Source organism: Nicotiana sylvestris, chromosome 6, assembly GCF_000393655.2.
Source record: "Nicotiana sylvestris chromosome 6, ASM39365v2, whole genome shotgun sequence".
NCBI lineage: Eukaryota > Viridiplantae > Streptophyta > Magnoliopsida > Solanales > Solanaceae > Nicotiana > Nicotiana sylvestris.
Window position 1 is genome coordinate 66651690 of NC_091062.1, and position 22219 is coordinate 66673908.

Sequence of the window (22219 nt, forward strand, 5' to 3'; positions counted from 1 at the left end):
TACTGTACGAACAACATGGCAGAATATGAGGCGTGTATATTGGGATTGAGATTAGCTATAGATATGGGTGTACGGGAAGTCTTGGTCATGGGTGACTCGGACCTACTGGTACACCAAATTCAAGGAGAATGGGAAACACGGGATTTAAAGCTTATACAGTACCGATAATGTCTGCATGAGCTTTGTCAGCGGTTTCAGTCTATAGAGTTCAGCACATTCCAAGGATTCATAATGTGGTTGCCGAAGCTTTAGCTACTTTGGCGTCGATGTTGCATCATCCAGATAAGTCTTATGTTGACCCGTTGCAGATTCAGGTTCGTGATCAGCATGCTTACTGTAATATGATAGAGGAGGAACTCGACGGCGAGTCGTGGTTCCATGATATCAAAGAGTACATTAGGATGGGAGTATATCCGGTACAGGCCACCGGTGATCAGAAAAGAACGATTCGGCGATTGGCAAGCGGGTTTTTCTTTAGTGGAGGAGTGTTGTACAAAAGAACTCCAGACCTCGGGTTGTTGAGATGCATGGACGCAAGACAGGCCACATCTATCATAACTGAGGTACATTCTGGAGTTTGTGGACCGCATATGAGTGGGTACGTTCTAGCAAAAAAGATTCTCCGAGCAGGTTATTATTGGCTCACTATGGAGCAGGATTGTATCAGTTTTGTGCGTAAATGTCATCAGTGCTAAGTGTATGGAGATTTGATTCATTCTCCACCATTAGAACTACATACGATGTCCGCACCATGGCCTTTTGTTGCATGGGGCATGGATGTTATTGGGCTAATTGATCCAGCAGCGTCAAATGGGCACAGGTTTATTCTAGTAGCTATAGACTATTTTACCAAATGGGTGGAAGCTAAGACGTTCAAGTCTGTGACTAAGAAAGCTGTGGTCGACTTTGTGCACTCAAATATCATCTATCGGTTTGGGATTCCAAAGGTAATCATCACAGATAATGGGGCTAATCTTAATAGTCATTTGATGAAGGAGACATGTGAGCAGTTTAAGATTACCCATAGGCATTCTACTCCATACCGTCCCAAGGCAAATGGTGCGGTTGAAGCAGCCAATAAGAATATAAAGAAAATACTCCGGAAGATGGTTGAAGGGTCTAGACAGTGGCATGAGAAGTTACCTTTTGCATTGTTAGGGTACCGCACCACCGTTCGTACCTCGGTGGGGGCGACTCCTTATTCATTGGTGTATGGCACCGAGGCAGTAATACCTACAGAGGTGGAAATCCCGTCTCTGCGAATCATCACGGAGGCTGAGATCGATGATGATGAATTGGTGAAAAGTCACCTCGAGCAGTTGAGTTTGATTGACGAGAAGAGATTGGCATCAGTGTGTCATGGTCAACTGTACCAGCAAAGAATGGCAAGAGCGTACAATAAGAAAGTACGTCCGAGGAAGTTTGAAGTCGGACAGTTAGTGCTGAGACGTATTCTGCCTCATTGGGCTGAAGCAAAAGAAAAATTCGCCCCAAACTGGCAGGGCCATTTGTTGTAACCAGAGTGTTGTCTAATGGTGCACTATATCTGACAGACATAGAAGGAAAATGTATAGAAATGGCCATCAATTCCGATGCGGTCAAGAGATACTATGTATGATTCTTTATTCTGAATATACTTGTTTGTATTTGGCACCTTTTAAAGATTGAAATGACGAAGGCGTTTTGTTCTGCTATCCAAACACTTTATCCATTGTTATCCCCTTTGAGCCTTAATTGTTTTCGTTCATACCCCTCTTTCGGAATCAACGGCATAATCAGGAAACGCAGGTGCCAGATATCAAAAAAAAGGAAAAAAAAAGAAAGAAAAAGAAAGGAAAAATGAAAAAAAAACAGAAAGAAAGAAGAGAAACATAACAACGTAGTCTCTATGCAGTGAACTACGTTCGACTTGATCCCGAAAGGGTACGTAGGCAGCCTCTCTGAGGTTCAGTCATACCAAAATAAAACCCAAAAGTCCCCAAGCAAGAAACTGGGGCAAACGTTGTGATTGTTGCGAAAAATTGGATTCCGAAAGTTGTAATTATTAACCCATGTTGAATTATTTTTGAGCTTTTTATACCCTTTCTTTCTAACCTAATCCAAAAGCCTACATTACGGTCCAAAGAAAGACCTTCTGATCAGTTTTTGAGAAATGCCAAGTTGAGCAGGTAGAAGTAACTCATGATAGGGGCAACACTTTGGTTCAAGCAAGAAAACAAAGTAAAAAATGAGAGAGTCTTATTGGTGAAAACCTTCACAGGCACCATAAGGCGATGGAAGCTGAGAGAAAAAATAAATGAGAGAGTCTTATTGGTGAAAACCCTCGCGGGCACCTTGATGCGAAAGTGAGTTGAAAAATGGTTAATTGGCAAAAGGTCTGTGGGTGGAAAACTGTTTCGAGACACCGCAGGATGAACAAAATTAAGGTTTGGGTAAAGTAATCAAGTGATCGAAATTCTGGGGAAACAAAGTATGGCAATTGAAAGCCGGTTAATTGGAGAGATTGGGCCGATTAATCCAAAATGCAGGTCATGACCATTGGTACCAGCTGTTCCGCTCAGATAAGTTTATTTTCCTTCTCTTTTTAAACAGTCATCTGGTTTTGGATTCTTCTTATCCTTAACTCAAAAGAAAATCATTGCATTTCATTTCTTTTGAGGGTTTTATCTAGCTAAGATGTTTCAAGTGTCAGTTTTGTTCAATGCAAGCAAAAAGGACTTCAAAGCTCACTACTACCTTCCGAAAATGGTAAAGCATAATGTTGTTGGAGCATGTCAACAGTAACATGATGTAAAATGGAATATGGGAAGTCGCAGGAAGTTTCATCGGTGGAATAATTGGGAAATATTGTGGGAAACGTAAAGGTTCAGACAAAGGGATCGGAGGTATGAAACAACAGCACGGGTACAAAACATTTGGGTCGTCAGAGGTTGGGGAATTCGAAAGTCAATCAGAAAGTCAAGCGGTTCAGGGTCAGTTCAAGGAAGTCAGTCAACACAAAGCAAGGTGGTGGAAGGATTTTTCAGCAAGAATGCCATCAACTAACCACCGTTTTAAACTAACGAAATTTTCTTTGATTGAAACAGGGGCAGAAAAGTTAGTTGTTGAGGAGGAATTCTCCAGGAGGGAAAAACAAGCAGTAATCAGTCAGGAGTCCGCCTGGAGAACAGAGACATACTTTTCAAGTTTGATATTAGGAGTCCGCTTGGAGAACAGAGACATACTTTTCAAGTTTGATATCAGGAGTCCGCCTGGAGAACAGAGACATGCATTTCGAATTTCAGTAGTCAGGAGTCCGCCTGGAGAATAGAGACATACAATTTAAGTTTCAGCAATCAGGAGCCCGCCTGAAGAACAGAGGTATACAATTCATGTTTCAGAAATCAGGAGCCTGCCTGTATAACAGAGGTATTTCAAGTCAAGTTTTAGTCAAATTCTTATTAATATCCGGTAACATGTACCCAGTTTCCAAACTGGGGCAGAAAATTTTCTTTGTTTTGTATATTTTTGTGAAGTCAGGAGGCCACCTGGATAACAGAGGAACACATTCAAGTTCAAGTTCAGCAATCAGGAGCCCGCCTGGATAACAGAGGAGTACATTCAAGTTCAAGTTCAACAGTCAGGATCCCGCCTGGATAACAGAGGAATACATTCAAGTCCAAGATTATTCAAGTTTAGAAATTTGGAAGGGAAGGAACAATATCTCAGTTAGCAATTTGATATGACAACAAGGGATTTCACCAAGAGAAATAAAAACAACAAAGCAACAAGAAATACAAAAGCAAGTTTGAAGAATTAGATAGGATTTTGTAATTCGTAGCTTAGGCTAGCTTCTTTTTATTTTGACATGGTGTAATAAGGGAGGTCAGCAAGCAGCAACAACAGCAATCGCAGTGAAATCACAACTCCTGGTAGTCCCATCTACCAGACACTCCTGAACTACACTGACCTGATTCCTGTTTAGCCCAGGATATGTAGGCAACCTCTGAAGCAGAGCGCGGTCAAAACTTTTTAAAACGCTTCACAATGGAATATTTGAACGGGCAAAAATCGCTCGTATTTGCTCACTTATCTTTGCCCGAAAACTTTTCATGTTTCCAGGCAAAGAGGGGCAGCTGTGAGCACGTGATTTTTGCCCTATATATGAATTTTTCCCAAAAGCTCAAACAAAATAATTTCTTTCATTATTTGGCAATTTATGGCATTTTCTGGTAATTGTTGCATTTTAGTTGTGCATGATCAATTCATATAAAATACAAAATATGCATTTTTCATTTAGGATCTAATTTCATATGTTAGTATTAATCAGGGATTAATTTGTTTTATAATAGAATATATGGAAAATAACAAAAATAGTCTACTTTTGCATTTTTAATTGTTTAATTGCAAATTCGTCCCGGAATAGTTTTTAAAATAATTTTAGGAATTAATTAGTTTAATTTTGAAATATATTAGGACTTTATTTTTAATTTTTACAATTTTATAAAATTAAAAAAATATATATATACAAATTGAAATACAAAAATTAAATACAAGAAACAAGGGAAGAGAAAGGAAAGCATTAAAGAGAAGGGCTGCCCATGATTTGGGCCAATTAATATCCCAGCCCAATCTCAAAACAATCCACCCAGGCCCAGCTATGCCCAACCCGGTCCGGTCCCAAGAGGAGCCAAACGACGTCGTTTCTCAGTGCACCAGATCTCAGCCGTCGAGGTTGTTAGATCGAACGGTCCAGAAGCCCCCACTCTTTAATACATATATGTCTGAATACTACCCCCACCACCTCAATCGTCTCTCACCCCACGTCTCTAAGAGACCAACAATGAGCCCTAAGCCTCGCCGGAATCCTCACCGGCAGCAAACGCAACCAATGCCAAAAGCCACCAAAAATACACCCCAGCTTCCCCCGCTCATCCTCTTTCCAACCCTACCTCTGGTTTCTTTCGAATCACGGCCGAATCCCTCGAATGTCGGTTTGAAGTTTTCCGGCCAGTTCGTCACCTATGCCAAATAACCCCAAATTTATACCCTGTGACCGCCTGGACCTCCTCTACCCAACCCCCATGGCCTTGTCTCTCGAATCTGCCCGGAGCAGCTCGAATGTTAAATCGAATGTTTCCGACCAAGGCCCTAAGGCAAAATCTCCATGATTTCGGACCCTAACAACCCTAACCAGGTGTTTTCATGGTTAGGGATGTTATGGGTCAGAAATTTTGAGGGATTTGGAGAAGCAACCACCGGCCGGAGCTCTTTGTAGTCGGTGAATTCTTAGCGGTATTTCCTTTTACTTTCAATTTCTTTTTCATTTATGACCTTGCTGCATGTGTGAATTTCATGGTCAATGTCTAGTTTAATTTGTGTTTTAAATTTTTGAGGTATATTCAGAGCTTAAGAAACTGTCTTGGTTATAGCTGTAGTTTTAGCTTAAAATTCAGAGGTAGTTTAGACATTTAGGATGGGGCAGCACATGGTAGTTGAAACTAGAATCTTCTAGGGCCTTCTAGGGTGGTACTTTAGTGTAGATTTCAATAATTTTAGTGGGATTACTTGGGTAAAAAGTTAGAAAATAAGGGACTAACTAAATAAAAGAAGAGGGACCTATGGTGCAATTAATAGATTTCAAGGCTGCCCATTTGTGCCTATAAAAGGGCAATGCCTTTGCCTTGAAGGAGCAGTTTTTTGGCCACCAAAATTTCCCCAAAAATAGTACTCTTCGAGTTTCAGATCTGGAATTCAAATTTCAGATCCAAATTTGCTTCTAGCTCTTAGTTCTTTAAAAAAAATACAAAAACAAACAAAATCCAGTAGAAACCAAAAAAAAATACTGTTTTATTCAATTTTCTAGTTGAATTCTAGTTTTGGTAGCTGAATTACATTCCTGAGTTCATTTTTGGTAATTTGAAAATTCAGAGAGTTTTCTGTTGGATTTTGAGTAATTGTGAGAGTTCATTCAATCTGTTTTGGCCAGTTTAATTGGGTTTTCTGATTGCTGAAGTTGTCTCTGGAGTATACTGTGGTGATTTTGAATAGTTGTAGGCATAATTGAGCTGGTTTTATTGAAGTTTTGGGTTAATGAAGGTTGTAGAGGGTACTGGTTTCATTTGTGTTGGTTTTGGTGCTATTTTGGTTGATTGGCTGTTTGTGTTTGGTTTCAAATCACTTCTGGGCTGTTGAATTTTCTGGATTGCACCTGATTAATGCCGCTGATTTCCTCTTCTTCTTCTTACATTTCATATCCAGGTACACATTTTGAAATCACTGATGTAGCTTTTAATTGGATTGAAATGAAGTAATGTTCCAGATTCGTGTTCATTCGAGTAGTTGAAATCAGTCCAAATGACATTTAGTTGCCTAGCTTTAATCTGTTTAAGTTGCAATGGTTGTTAGTTGTTTAATTAGGATTGTCTGTTTAAGGATTGATTTGGAGTGTTTAATTTGTGCTGGACTGTATAATTGAGACTGTCTTAGGTGATTGGAACTGTTTTGGCTATCATCTTGTAATAGACTGATAATCAGCTCAGAGAATTGGTGTGCAATAGTTAGACTTGGAACGGCATTACTTGTAGTCAATTTAGTTCATTCCCTTAGTTTAAACGCTTGGAACCAGAGCATAATCCGAGTTGGACATTGATTCAGGAATTGTGCATTTGTAGCAATGATCTAGTGTTCGAACTGTTAAAAGTAAGAACATAAACATCAGTTGTAGTGTTAATAATTCCATGCTTGATATCACATTTGTATGCAACTAGATCCCTGTTAATATAAAGTTAAACTCGAAACCAGTTGTGATTTGGTATTGATACACCAGTAGAGTCATAGTTTAGTATCAAGCGTATTGTTCTGTGTTACTGGCCTAACTCATACATAGAAATTTGTAGGCTGTAATTTCAAGTGTATTAGTTTAATTGGCTTAACCCGTTCAGATATTCGAGCCAATGAGATGCAAATGTTACTAAATTGAAAATTGGTTGGGTGCTCTAAAGATGTTGATTTTGTTATGCATTAAAGCCACATGCTACATATAAAAGAACTTGGGCTCATGTTAAAGGCCCAACACGCGACTGCTTTCTTTGAAGTAAGATTTGGGCTTGAATTCATTTTGGGCTTTGAAATAATAAATGAGACGAGCCTCGCTAAATATAACACACAAATTACGGGGCCCTCAATAAATATTGCATTAATTTTTAGACTTCGGGATGATCCGTTTAGCGAATTTCACGGCCTCCCCAAAATAATAATACGTTAGACTCTTTAGGCGCGATTTTAATAAAATTACATTCCTAAACTCGGGTGTACATTTATGTGACCCAAATCCAAATCTCAACGGAGTCGAAATGTGTTGACGACCGCGGGTGCATTGATTGCGACGTGGTTCGAGACGCGTTTTCACGACGTTGCAATTCTTTTAAAAATGATAAAAGCGGTTTACGAATAAAAGGCACATAAGCTAGCATGTATTAAAATCAGATAAAATCAAATACAACAGTTAAGCGACCGTGCTATAACCACGGAACCCAGGAATGCCTAGCACCTTCTCCCGGGTTAATAGAATTCCTTATCCGAATTTCTGGTTCGCGGATTGTAATACAAAGTCAGTATCTTCCTCGGTTCGGGATTAAACCGGTGACTTGGGACACCATTAATCACCCAAGTGGCAACTCTGAAATGTTAATAACCAAATCCTGTTCCGATTGTCCTTTAATTGGAAAAACTCCATTATACACCCTTCCGGGAGTGTAGGTAAAAAGGAGGTGTGACAACCGTGAGACTGCCTATATATCCTTAAAAGGATCAGGTCGAACGTAGTTCATGTCATATGAATTGCTTTGTTTTTGTTATTTTTCTCTTTTTCTTTTTCTTTCTCTCTTTTTTTCTTCTTTCTTTTCTTTTTTTTCTTTTCTTTACTCTTTTCCATGTTTTCTTTTTCTTTTTCTATTCTCTTTTCCTCTTTTCTTTTTTTTTTATTTATATTTTCTATATCTGTACTTCTACACTTTGCTTCTGATTCTAAAGGAGGGGTATGAAAGAAAATAATAATGCTCAAAAAGGGGTGACAAAGGACAAAGTGTTTAGATAGCATTTAAAATGCCTTCGTCATTCCAATCTTCAAAACATGTCAAGTACAAACAACACAATTTAACCCAAAGAAATCATACATAATATCTTTTGACTGCATTAGAATTGATGGCCATATCTACACATTTGCCTTCTTATATCTGTTAAATGCAAAGCACCATTGGACAGCACTCTCGTTACCACGAATGCCCCCCGCCAATTTGGGGCAAACTTGCCTTTCGCTTCAGCCTGATGTGGAAGGATGTGTTTCAATACTTGCTGACCCACTTCAAATTTTCGGGGACGCACCTTCTTGTTGTATGCTCTTTCCATTCTCTTTTGATACAACTAGCCATGACACACTGCTGCCAGTCTTTTCTCATCAATCAGACTTAATTACTCCAAACGGGTTTTAACCCACTCATCATCATCAATTTCAGTTTCAGCAACAATCCGAAGAGATGGAATTTCAACTTCGGCGGGTATCAATGCTTCAGTACCATATACAAACAAATAAGGAGTTGCACCTACTAAAGTGCGAACAGTAGTGCGATAACCCAGCAAAGCAAAGGGAAATTTTTCATGCCATTGCCTGGAACCTTGCACCATTTTTCGAAGTATCTTCTTTATGTTCTTTTTGGCCGCCTCAACAGCTCCATTTTCCTTGGGGCGATACGGAGTGGAATTTCGATGCATGATCTTAAACTGTTGACATACTTCTTTTATCAATTGACTGTTAAGATTAGCACCATTATCTGTGATGATCACCTTTGGGATTTTGAACCGACAAATAATATTTGAATGAACGAAATCGACCACTGCCTTCTTGGTCACAAATTTGAAAGTCTTAGCTTCAACCCACTTAGTGAAATAATCAATGGCCACCAGAATGAACCTGTGCCCGTTTGATGTTGCGGGCTCAACTGGTCCAATAACATCTATGCCCCAAGCAACAAAGGGCCACGGTGCGGACATTGTATGCCTCAGATAACGGAGAATGAATCAAGTCTCCATGTACCTGGCACTGATGACACTTGCACACAAAGCTGATGTAATCCCGTTCCATGGTGAGCCAGTAATAGCCTGCTCGAAGAATTTTCTTTGCCAGAACATACCCACTCATATGTGGCCCACAAACCCCGGAATGCACTTCTGTCATGATAGTCGTGGCTTGTTTAGCATCTATGCATCTCAACAATCCAAGATCTAGAGTCCTCTTGTATAAGATCCCCCTGCTCAAGAAAAATCCACTAGCCAAACGTCGAATTGTTCTCTTTTGATCACTTGTGGCTTGTACCGGATATACCCCCATCCTGATGTATTCCCTGATATCATGGAACCATGGTTCACCATCAAGTTCTTCCTCAACCACATTACAATAGGCATGCTGGTCACGAACTTGAATATGCAGAGGGTCAACATAGGATTTGTCTGGATGGTGCAACATTGATGCCAAGGTAGCCAAAGCATCGGTGACCTCATTATGGATCCTATGAATATGCCTGAATTCTATTGATCGAAACCATTGACAAAGATCATGCAAACATTGTTGATACGGTATGAGCTTTAAATCCTGAGTCTCCTATTCTCCTTGAATCTGGTGCACCAAAAGGTCCGAGTCTCCCAAGACCAAGACTTCTTGGACTCTCATATCTACCGCTAACCTTAAATCCAAAATGCATGCCTCATATTCAGCTATGTTGTTAGTACAATAGAAACGAAGTTGGTCCGTAACAGGGTAGTGATGCCCTATTTCAAAAATGAGCACAACCCCTATTACGACACCTTTCATGTTAGCGGCTCCATCAAAGAAAAGTTTCCAACCTGGTTTTTCAACCTGCTCCACCTCATCAATATGCATCACTTCTTTATCGGGAAAATAAGTTCTCAATGGTTCATACTCTTCATTGACCAGGTTCTCGGCCAAATGATCGACCAATGCTTGGGCTTTAATCGAGGTCCGAGTCACATAGATGATATCAAACTCTGTGAGCAAAATCTGCCACTTTGCAAGTCTTCCTGTGGGCATAGGCTTCTGAAAGATATACTTTAGAGGGTCCAAACGAGAAATGAGGTAAGTAGTGTAGGACGACAAATAATGCTTCAACTTTTGTGCCACCCAAGTCAGGGCGCAACATGTCCTTTTAAGGAGAGTATACTTAACCTCATATGATGTGAACTTCTTGATGAGATAATAGATGGCTTGCTCCTTTCTGCTAGTGATGTCATGTTGACCTAACACGCAACCGAACGAATTGTCCAGGACTGTCAAATAAAGAATTAAAGGCCTCTTGGGTTCCAGTGGGACCAACACAGGTGGGTTTGACAAGTACCCCTTGATCTTGTCAAATACGTCCTGGCACTCATCAGTCCATTTGACCGCAATATCTTTCTTCAACAACTTGAAGATGGGCTCACAGGTTGTTGTCAGTTGAGCAATAAACCTGCTGATGTAGTTTAAATGCCCGAGCAGACTCATCACCTCAGTCTTGTTCCTTGGATGTGGCAATTCTTGGATAGCTTTGATTTTTGACGGGTCTAACTCAATGCCTCGACGACTAACTATGAATCCCAATAGTTTTATAGATAGAACACCAAATGCACACTTGGCAGGGTTAAGCTTAAAATTGTACCTGTGGAGTCTTTGGAAAAACTTCCTCAAATATCCGACATGGACGGCCTGTTGCTTTGACTTTACGATCACATCATCCACATAAACCTCAATCTCTTTGTTTATCATGTCATGGAACATAGTAGTCATCGCCCTCATGTAAGTTGTCCCAGCATTTTTCAAGCCAAATGGCATTACCCGGTAGCAATAAGTTCCCCATGGTGTGATGAATGTTGTCTTTTCTGTATCCTCCTCGTCCATCAAGATCCAGTGGTAACCCGCATAGCAATCCACAAAAGAACCGATCTCATGCTTGGCACAATTGTCAATCAAAATGTGGATATTTGGCAATGGAAAATTATCCTTTGGACTTGCTTTGTTGAGATTACGGTAATCAACGCACACCCTAGTCTTGTCGTCCTTCTTTGGCATTAACACAACATTAGCTAACCAAGTGGGGTATCGCGTGACTCGAATGACCTTTGCATCCAACTGCTTTGTGATTTCCTTCTTGATCTTCACACTCATATCAGTTTTGAACTTTCTTAACTTTTGCTTGACAGGAGGGAATGATGGGTCAGTGGGCAATTTGTGAACCACCAAGTCAGTACTTAGACCCGGCATGTCATCCTATGAGCATGCAAAAATGTCTTTATATTCAAAGTGTACACTTATCTTGGTTTCCCTGATATTATTTGAATCCCCTAAATTGATTGCTTTAGTTTCATTCAAATTAGGCTTGGGTTTCTCTTCAAAGTGACTTAGCTTTTTACTAATTTCCTCAAACGCTTCCTCTTCATCATATTCTATTTCATCATCACACTCTATTTCTTGAATTATTATTTCAGAGTTAGATTGGCTTTTAAGACTTGGCTGAAGATTCCTCATGCATGTCATGTCATTGAAATTAGAAGGAAAAGAACTGTACAAAGAAAGAAAAGAAAATGACACTATCAGGAGTAATGGAAAAGGGAAATTGCATTTCATTAAAATAAAGGATAGAAGGGTTTGTACATCAAAATAGATAGAAAATAAAATCTGAATTACAACCCTGGAATAATCCAGATAAACTGAAGGAAAACAAAGCAAACTACCAAAACTCCTTCCAGATAGGGAGAGGAGTAGCATCCCAATTGTTAAGCTTCACTTTTGGCCCAATAAACTGCGCATCCGCTTTGCTGGAACCTTCCCCAGTTTCTACCATGTTCACCTCATCAAACAGACTCTAAAACCTTTTAACTAATTCCTCATCAAAATTAACCACAGGCTTTGGAACTGTTGTCACTGGACGCTTCACGACCCCTGCCTTAATGAAAGACCTAGAGAGACATGGGACTGGCTTAGGGAGCGACCATGCCTTCTTTTTCAGCTTTCTAGCCTTCTTCACATCATCCCCTATAGGTTTGAATCCTAGATCGAATGTACCCAGATTTTCACGCAAAGACACTGCCTGGACGATACCTTGCAGAGATGCACCCAGACCCTTGCCCGGCACAAAACCATTTTTCAACATTTTGGTTGCTACCATGACAATTGCAGATGATAGCTTTGGACTTGGAATGTATTCCCCTTCCGGAATCTTTTCAACCGATACTATTTTGGAAACTTGATAGACCTACGGCCCCTTATCTTTTTCAGCTTCAATAAATAGGACTAATATATCATTGAAAGCACATAAGCTCTCATCGCCATGCACGACAATTTCTTGTCTATCCCATTCGAAATTCACCATATGGTGTAAAGAAGATGGAACCGCCTTGGCAACATGTATCCAAAGCCTACCCAACAGCAAATTGTAAGAAACAGCCACATCCAGTACCTGGAACTCCATGGTGAATTCAACTGGTCCTATTGTCAACTCGAGCATAATGTCGCCAACAGAATCTTTTCCCCCTCCATCGAAACCTCGGACGCATATGTTGTTCTTGTGAATCCTCTCATCATCAACTTTCAACTTGTTCAGAGTAAAGAGAGGGCAGATATTTGCACTGGAACCATTGTCAACTAATACCCTTGTGACCACAGAATCTTCGCATTTCACTATAAGATAGAGGGCTCGATTGTGCTCCGTACCCTCTAGAGGCAAATCATCAACAGAGAATGTGATCCGGTTAGACTCAAATATCTTATTGGCAATCTTCTCCAAATGGTTCACTGTGATTTTGTCGGGGACATGAGCTTCGTTCAGAATCTTCATCAGGGCCCGGCGATGCTCATCTGAATGGATCAACAATGATAATAGGGAAATATGAGTAGGAGTCTTTCTCAACTGTTCTATGATGAAGTAATCTTTTACCTTCATTTTTCTCAAAAACTCCTCTGCCTCGTCTTCAGTGACCAGTTTCTTCACTAGAATTGGATTGTCTCTCAGTGTTTTAGATTTCCTTAACTCTTCCAGAGCAAAGGATATCCCCGAACGAGTTAATCCCTGGGCCTCGTTAACTTCCTCTTTCACTTCCTTCCCCTTATAGGTCACTATCACTCGCTCATAGTTCCATGGGACAGTCTTGGTGTTAGTTACCGGCAGCTGGGTCATAGGTTTGATAATGATAGGGTCCGTGTGAGCACCCTCCACAATTATGACTGGTTTACTTGTGACCCCCGGCATGATCACCTTTTGCTTTTCTTGCTTTGCTACAACATCACTTGGGGACCTCTTTTCAACTACCACATTTGGCTTATTATTTGGCATGTTCAACTTGTTTGCCGATCCTTCAGCTATTGAGGAGGTTGCTTTTGTGACAACCGGGTCCTTGATTGACTTACTTTCACTAGACCGGATCATCATGACAGATTGTGAAGGATTCTTGGGCTTCCCATTTTTGTGCACTATCTCAATCATGTGTGTTTCAGCATGGGCTGGTAATGGGTTCTGATTGATGTTGGGTGTTTTTGGGCTCTAGACCACAATCTGGCTCATATTAATGATCTCTTAGATGGCGTTCTTCAAATGCCAACACTTTTTTGTGTCATGCCCCAGAGTATCAGAACAGTACGCACATCTAAGAGAATAATCCAGGTTCTTTGGAGGGGTGTTTGGCAGTTTTGACTCAATTGGCGTCAGGACATCCAACTGCCTCAACCTTTGAAATAAGCTGGTATAAGATTCCCCATGTGGGGTGAAAGTTTTCTTCTGTTGCAACCTTTCATTCCTGAATTCTGGCTTGGCTCGAAAATTTGGACCAGTAGGGTTTTGGTATGTTTGTGGTGGTGGGTAAGGGTTTCGTGGTGCTAGGGCATGCCATTGCAGGTGAGGAAGGGGTTGAGCATATGACTGTGCATGATAGACATGATATTGTGGTGGCCTGACTTAGTATTGAGGCTGTGGTGGTGGGAAGTAGTGTTGGGATGGACTATATGGAGTTGCGGTATAAGTTTGAAGCTGGGGTCGAGGTTGGGTGTAGTGGGTAGGAGAACCCCCTAGTCCATGCCATGATCCTGAAACGACCATAGCGACATCCTCTTTCTTCTTTTTCCCAAGCACGCCTCCAGTGCCATTCTGGTTTGCCTGCGTAGTTGCTTTGATGGTAGAGTAGCTCATGATCTTTCTTGATTTGAGCCTTTCCTCTACCATTCCTTTCATTTTTACTACTTTATTGAAAGACTTACCTATGGCCGAGATCAGATGACCAAAGTAAGTAGGCTCTAAGGCCTAAAGAAAGTATTCCACCATTTCATTCTCCTCCATTTGAAGGCTAACACTTGCTGCATGTTCTCTCCAGCGGAAACCATATTCCCTGAAACTTTCACTAGGCTTCTTCTCAATCTTAGTCAAAGACAAACGATATGGAACAATCTCGATGTTGTATTGGAAATTACGAGCGAATGCTTGGGCCAAATCATCCCAAGTATACCATCTGCCGTGGTCCTGACGAGTGTACCACTCCAATGCCGCGCCACTTAGACTCTGGCTAAAGTATGCCATTAACAACTCATCTTTCCTACCGGCTCCTCTCATTTTACTGCATATCCCCTTAAGTGGGCCACGAGATCTCCGTGCCCATCATACAAGTCAAATTGGGCATTTTGATCCCAACAGATAGTTGTACGTTAGGGAACAAACACAGATCTTTGTAGGCTACACTTACTTGACTTCCCAACCCTTGCATGTTTCTGAGCGATTGTTCCAGGCTTCTCACCTTCCTAAACATCTCCTCATGTTCCGGGTTATTAGGTGGTTTCTCAATCTCAACAGGGAGGTCGAAACGAGGAGTGTAGGAGTAATGATCTGGGTCCTTGAAAGTAGGCTCTAGGGGATAGTACTGATTATCTTGGGTCTGGAATAATGGCTCACTAGAAGATCGATGGAGTGTAGCTGGTGGAGGTTCTACGAAAATAGGGGTAGCTGGTGGAGGAGGGTATAGGGTTGTTTTGGCTAGTGGAGCTTGTATGGTTTGGGAAGTGGTGCCATGATAGTGGTGGTAAGGGGTGAAGCTTGGTGCATGTTGTGGAGATGAATCAACAGTGGGAGGTTCTTGGGATTGATCTAGTGGCAGGATGAAAGCAGAGTTGGCGGGGTATGATGGTGGTGGATGCCCTTTCATCCATGTCTGGTACATTTCGGCCATCTGGTGTTTCAACTTATGTAACTCCTCTTTCAAACCAACCTCAGACTCTTCCACCTCTCTCGGTGGATCAATAATACTTGCGTCCAGTTCTTGGTCAGCCATGATCAACTTATTTTTAGACCCGGTGTTGTACGGATGGGTTGCCAGAATGCCAAACAAACTAACCACCTTTCTGTTCTCAATGACAGCAACAACTTGTTAGTGTTTAAGATTCAACAGATAGGAAACCACACATTTGGGATACAATGCACCTAAACAGTTAAAGCTTATATCGTGTATTTGAACGGTTGCATGCTTCATCCCGGCTTTTAACTAACTCTTCTCATTTTGCGCTTTTTCTCCTTTCTCTTTTTTTCTTTTTACTCCAATCATTATTGGCCTTTCCCACTTGTTTTTGTTACTTCCCTTTTATGTTGCACTCGCTTTTCTCTCTCGTTTTGCCATTATTTCTTTCCCCTCAATTTTCTTTTATTTTCTCTCCTCTTTTTCCTTTTTATTTTATGGTTATGATCGAATCCTATGAAGATTGCCTATGTATCATGACGCCGCATGAATCAGATTATTACATGGTTCAGGAGATAAATGCAAAATAAAAGAAAGATACATTTTTTGGGTTTTCAAATTTTCATAAAATAAATTAAAACACATCCTGATTACAACAACTTCTCCTATTGAATTAAACATAACAACTAACAAACTAGAAGACTCCAAAATAAAAATGAAAATACAGACGCGAAAGTTGACTAACGAACTCCAAAAGAAACTGAAAATATAGACTCGAACAATAAAATCAGAATACATGAGTGTCTCAACTGCTGCTCCAGGGGCCCGCAGGACATCAGTCGGTCTCGCCGTGGGCCTATGCGTCATATCTTCTTGGAGGCGAAATAGGTCATCCATGATCTGCCTGACAAAAATCATAACTGAAGTGAAGACCATGGATATGGTCATGTCCTCGCATTCGTTGAACTTCATCACAATGTAATCCACAATCCACCTAACCCTCTCCTTGATAATACCCTTCTCTTGTAGTAATCGTCTGATCTGCTGTGATCTGGCCCCCAAGAGTTGTTCGGCCGTATGATTTTGCTCTTGAAGCTGTTGTAGGTCTTTTTCTACCTGCAACATTAGGGAATAGCAGTGTTCTCTTTCTACTTTGAAGTCTCTTGCCTGCTTGGTCATTTCGTTCTCAAGGACATTGACCCTTTTATTCAGACCTGTGATTCCTTTATCATACTTTTCCTTCAGCTGCCGAATGAAATTTGTCTATCCCTCTGCATTCTTTGCTAACTTTGCTCGAGCCTGCGCTAGTTCAGATTCAGCCTTTTCCAAGTCAAATCCGTAGTCACCTACTTTCTGCCTAAGGTTGTCTATAAGTTTCTTATCCTTTTCACTTCTGGCAGGGTTCTCAGCTGCTATCTTCATCTCCTGGATTTGGGCTCGGAGGGCGTCATTTTCTTTGGCTAGCCTTTTCTTTTCACCCTCATCCGCAGCAGCTTGCAAACTATTCTCAAATTGAAGATCTCTGACATGCTTTTCCGGCTTGCTTATGGTGGCTCTATACTCATTTTCTTTGTCCAGCCAATCCCATTGTCCCTTTGACGCTTCGACAAATTCTTGAAGATGGGGTCTTTTGGCTGGTGTTCCAAACTCAACACTTCTTTTATACCAAGCGAGGTAACCGGACGAGACTTCACCCTTGGATAAATCACGCACTTGGGTGTTTGCTGTCAAGTACTGGCATTCACTCTAGATCTAGGAACCCCCGCTTCATGAAATTGGCAATCAGAATGGATCTCGACTACATGAGTGCTAAGGTCTTCGTCTTTTGGAACTATTTGGCATCTCAGTCTCAAAACCCGGTATGTGGCATAAGGTTGGATACTTCTGAGATCCATCAGGAGGAAGTGAGGACCGATGACAGGCATGTATATAATTTCATTAACAGGAAGCCAACCCAATGTCCACTCTATTTTATCAGCGGTTATGGAAAAGAGGTAGGATATCCAATCCATGACCCCTTCTGGCATCTTTAACTCGTCGACCCTTGTATGAAACTCCTTTATGAAACTTTTCCCTGTCGACCCATAGTTCATGTACCGAGGGCGATGACATAAATGCTCAATCATCCATATTTATAGCAACAGATTGCACCCTTCGAAATAATCTACTCCAGCTTTGCAGGCTGTGAGAGCTCGGAATATTTCAGACACTATCATAGGTGGGAGGGTTCTTTTAGCATTAGTAATCAAAGTGTTGGCGACTCCGGCTACCCGCAGATCAATATTCTCGTCCTTCTGGGAAATACTAGAAGACCCAGAAATGCTACCATGAAGGCGAAACATCTATGATCTTCCCATTTTGGTCGATTCCCTTTACTGCAGATTCTGCTTTCTAGATATTCAAACCCTCCTACATGTCCGTACCGCTGGTATATGAAGCGTAGAGTGGAAAACCCCGCCGCCAAATCTGCATACTGGACCCCTACTTATTTTCAACAAATCCAGAAACTTGTGAAGGGTGACGGCACTTGGAGCGACCAGGTATTTGTGTCTTTGACCCTCGGTACTCCTGGCATATCCCGTTATCTCCTTCAAAGTGGGTGTAAGTACAAAGTCCGAAAAATGCAGAACATTGTGAGCTGGATCCCAAAATGTTACTAGTGCTTTGATTATATCTCCCCTGGGCCTGATCTTTAGTAAACTGGTGAGCCCCCCCCCCCCAAGTAATGGTTGACCGTACCTCGTCCTTGCCCACCTAAATCTTCCCACCACATGTGTAGTTTCAACGGAATCTTGGTCATGACCTTCATTGGTAAATTTTGATTTGTGCTCATTCTACACATTTAGATTAAGGTGATTGGTTTAAGGACAAAGTGAATCTCATTTGAAAAATTGACAAAAGGGTTTATTTTGCAAAAAGTCAAATAAATCAGGGCTTCGTTTACGAATACAGTCCTTCAACATTTTGAAATTTAAGTATTTAGGGCTGTGTTCACTAAGTGGCCAAAATTGACAAAAACACGGTCAGTGGCCATTCTTGCAAAAACAGTCTTGCGGCGTCCACTGGGAAATTCGGCTATTTAGACAAAAACGGCATCACCTACTTTATTTATGACAAAAGGCGACACTTCATATATTTTTTTTTCAAAATTTTCAAAAACAGGGCTGGACCCGATGGGGGTTGCCTACGTATCTCACATCCGATGAGAATCAAACCCGTGTAGTTCTGCCAGTTTGGACACAACTAAAAAATATAAACACTTTCAAATGATTTTTCTACTCTTTTTCTCTCTTTTATGTCAAAAATTTTTGGTAGACTTTCGGGATGTTTTGGGTACCGGATTTTGGGCAACAGATGAAATTCTGTCTCATACCCCGCACTTGGTTTTTCTTTTGGTTTTCCTCACTTAATCTAGAAGCCGGTCAACATGCAGTCCAAAACAAATTAAATGCACAGGTAGCACATAGAAAAATGCATCGGGTTGGTCTTTTATTTTCAGGTACACCTGTCCTAGACGGACCCAACCCCTGTGTTGAGTCCCCAAAATCAAATGCATATGATGCAAACAAGCGTTCCTACTAGGGATCCGGCATGGCTGAGTTATTCTAAGTTCAAAACCTGGGTATGTTGTTCTAGACTTGTATACCCAAGTGGACAACTCGAGCCGAGGGGGGCTACGTACCGGAAACTAAAAGGCCATCCGGCTTTGTAGCTTGTCCGATCATCTTTCTAATTTAAGGTATGACACTAACAGAAAAGAAGTTACGTCAGCCTGCACTTCCCCGAAGATGAGAAGAGAAGGGATTCATAGCAGTTTATACACAGTTCGAATAATATCAAAGCGGTAAAAAACGGCATTTAGCACATTAGGCCCAAAGATGTAATAAAACCAGATAATAAATAAAGCCAAATATAACAATTATTCTAAGCTCGAATTCTTCAACCTTGAACCAGAGATTCTGGGTTCTTGTTCCCCAGCAGAGTCGCCATAGCTGTGACACCTCCTTTTTCTACCCCCGGAAGGGGTATAGGGAAGTTTTTTCCAATTAAAGTGACAATCAAAATAGGATTGTTTTATTTATGGTGTCCCAAGTCACCGGTTAAATCCCGAATCGAGGAAAGATTGACTCTATTTTACAGTCTGTGAAACACAGAAATCAGGGTAAGGAATTCTGTTAACCTGGGAAAAGGTGTTAGGTATTCCCGGGTTCCGTGGTTTTAGCACGGTCGCTCAATTGTTAATATTAGCCTATTTATTTGCTTTTTACAACATTCTTGAAACCTATGTGCATTTTTATTCCTTTTAAAACCGCTTTTAGTAATCCAATTGTTATACAATTAATTATTTGATTACTCATTAAGAATTATGTCACGGGAACCGTACTCACGATCCACAACGTGTTTAATTTATTAACAAGATTAAAATTGTGGCCGGGTCACATAAATGTACCCCCGGATTTTAAAAATTAAGTGTCACAACTACGTCACGGGAACCGTACCCGTAGCTATGACCATTTATTTAATTAATGCGCCTAAAGCAAAATACGAGATTTCAAGGCATTTTCTTCACTAATTAAGATATCGATGTGAGGGCCATAGACTAGATGATTGTATGGCACACCTCAATTTTTATTAAAGGAGAAGGCATTCAACTAAGTGAACTACGCATATTCATATTTAAAACTAATTTGAAATTAAGTATCACAACTATGCCACGGGAACCGTACCCGTAGCTATGATAATTTTATTAGTTATCGCGCCTAAAGCAAGCTACGAAAGTTCGTATTTACTAAATTACTTGAGATTATGCGAGGCCATGAGTTATGGAAATCACCTTATGGATGAAGTGTACCATTTGATCATTGTGTGTTTTCAGAGACGAGTTACAAAAAGAATCCAAGGATTGTTCAACTCAAAACCCCCACACCCTAATAATCTTTCGTAAGCAAACTCATATATATGGACAAACTTTATGGCACTCAAGAAAGAAATGCATGAAATATGATCGACTAACAAGTAAAAGACTCCAACAAGATAACGACATGAGACAAAATAAAAAGTGGGTTAACGGGATAATAAGAGCCATGTGAAAATCTATTTGTAACCCCGCGGACTCCTAAATGCCACCTATTGTTCTAAAAAAACAAACGGAACAAATACCAAAATTGCTATTCTTTTCAAACCATTTTTAAGTGCTAAGTATTTTGCCTTGATAATACTAATCTCATTCATGACTAAACTCAAATCCTTATGATACACAAGATGTAAATTGACACAGATAAAGTTTTACGCCACATGAGACCAACACAGAATTGCCAGTCAAATAGAAACCAATGCATTGAGTGAATAGTTCTAGCAATTAACGTTGGTCACACCAAAAGGAAAATAAAGATATCATTTCTTGAAAAATTATTGCCATAAATCATGTCATTCAATGATTCCAAATACACAATAAGGAGTGATATTTAAACCAATTAATACAATATTCCCAAAAAAGAAAACCAAAACCAGTCAGTAGTTGTGTAAATCTCAAATTGACTTCTTAAAGATCCATTTCTGTTATCTCTCAAACATATGGAATGCAACAAGCTTAAAGGAACATTAAGGATAAGAAAATACCCAAAAGCAACTGAAAACTCAGGTTCTCATTTAACCATTCCAACATCAATAAACTTAACACACCAGAATAATACTCAAATGAACCCAAAATCAGCGACAATAAACGAGTTCAAAAGGTCTGAGTATGTCCAAACACAAAGATAAAAAAAATCTTCTTAGATCAATACTCAATTCAGTCCCAATAAATTTATTTTCAACAATTATACCAATTCTTTAAACCCTTATACCCATTTTAACCCACAACTCTTATCATACTTCGAACGACACAAAGAGGAAAGAAGAGAAGAAGAAACAACAAAAAAACAGATTAAAGGAGCTAAGAGATGAACCTGAATCAGCAAACACCTTGATTAATTCTGCTTAAACTCTAAATACAAATAAAATCTAATAGCTAATATCAATACAAACAGCAACTTGTTTGAGTAGAAATCGTGAAGCTCAGATAGAAATTTGAAACATGCGCCGGGACTCAGTACTCAAACGTGAACACCAACTTAAACATCAATCAAGCTCCATTTTTTAGAACAAGAAATCAAGAGAAATTTGTTTTGGTCATTTTTTTGATTTTTCTCGAAACGAAATAAAACTGAAATGAAACTCGGGCTGTTTTCCTTTTGCTTTTGTTTCTTTATTCTGTCTTCTCAAAAAATCGATTAAAATTGAAAAAAACTGAAGAAAAGGGAACTCCAAGAACCCTAGAAATTTTACTCTCCTAAATTTCCGATAAAATCCCCCCCGCCCCCACCAAGTAATCCTTACCTTATATATAAACCTCAAATCTTCTCGAAGCTTCCTCCCAAAATCTAAAAATCCCATCTGTTTGTAAACGATTTTAGGGACAAATGGAAGGCGTGGATTGATTTCCATCCATCCACGGCTCCCATTCATCCAACAAATCGTTCTAGAATGCAAAAATAACGTGCAAATTTGGAGGGAATATTCTCATTTTGTTAGAAATCCGTTAGGATTAGGGTGACGTGGAGATATGGGACCCGTGTGTGAGTGAACTCGCCTGAGTTTCAGGCGAGTTGAGGTTGGCTTGGATGAGGGAGACGATGAACAGTACATGGGGGCGCCGTTTCTATGTCTTTAGGATTTAGGGTTTGTTTAAGGGAAATATTATAAGAGGGATTATATATGAGGGGTTGTGGGGCGGGTCACTGGCGGGTCTAGGGTGGGGCAGGTAAAGGGAATGGGCTGGGGTGGATCGGAAGAGAAAGGGGATTTTGGGCTACAAATTTGGTCTATTGGGTGGCCCAATATTGGAACAGCTTTTTCTTTTGTTTTCTTTCTTTTTTTTCTTTTCTTTAATAAAAATTCTATCTAACTTAATTAAATCTGAAATTAAATCTTAATTAAGCTA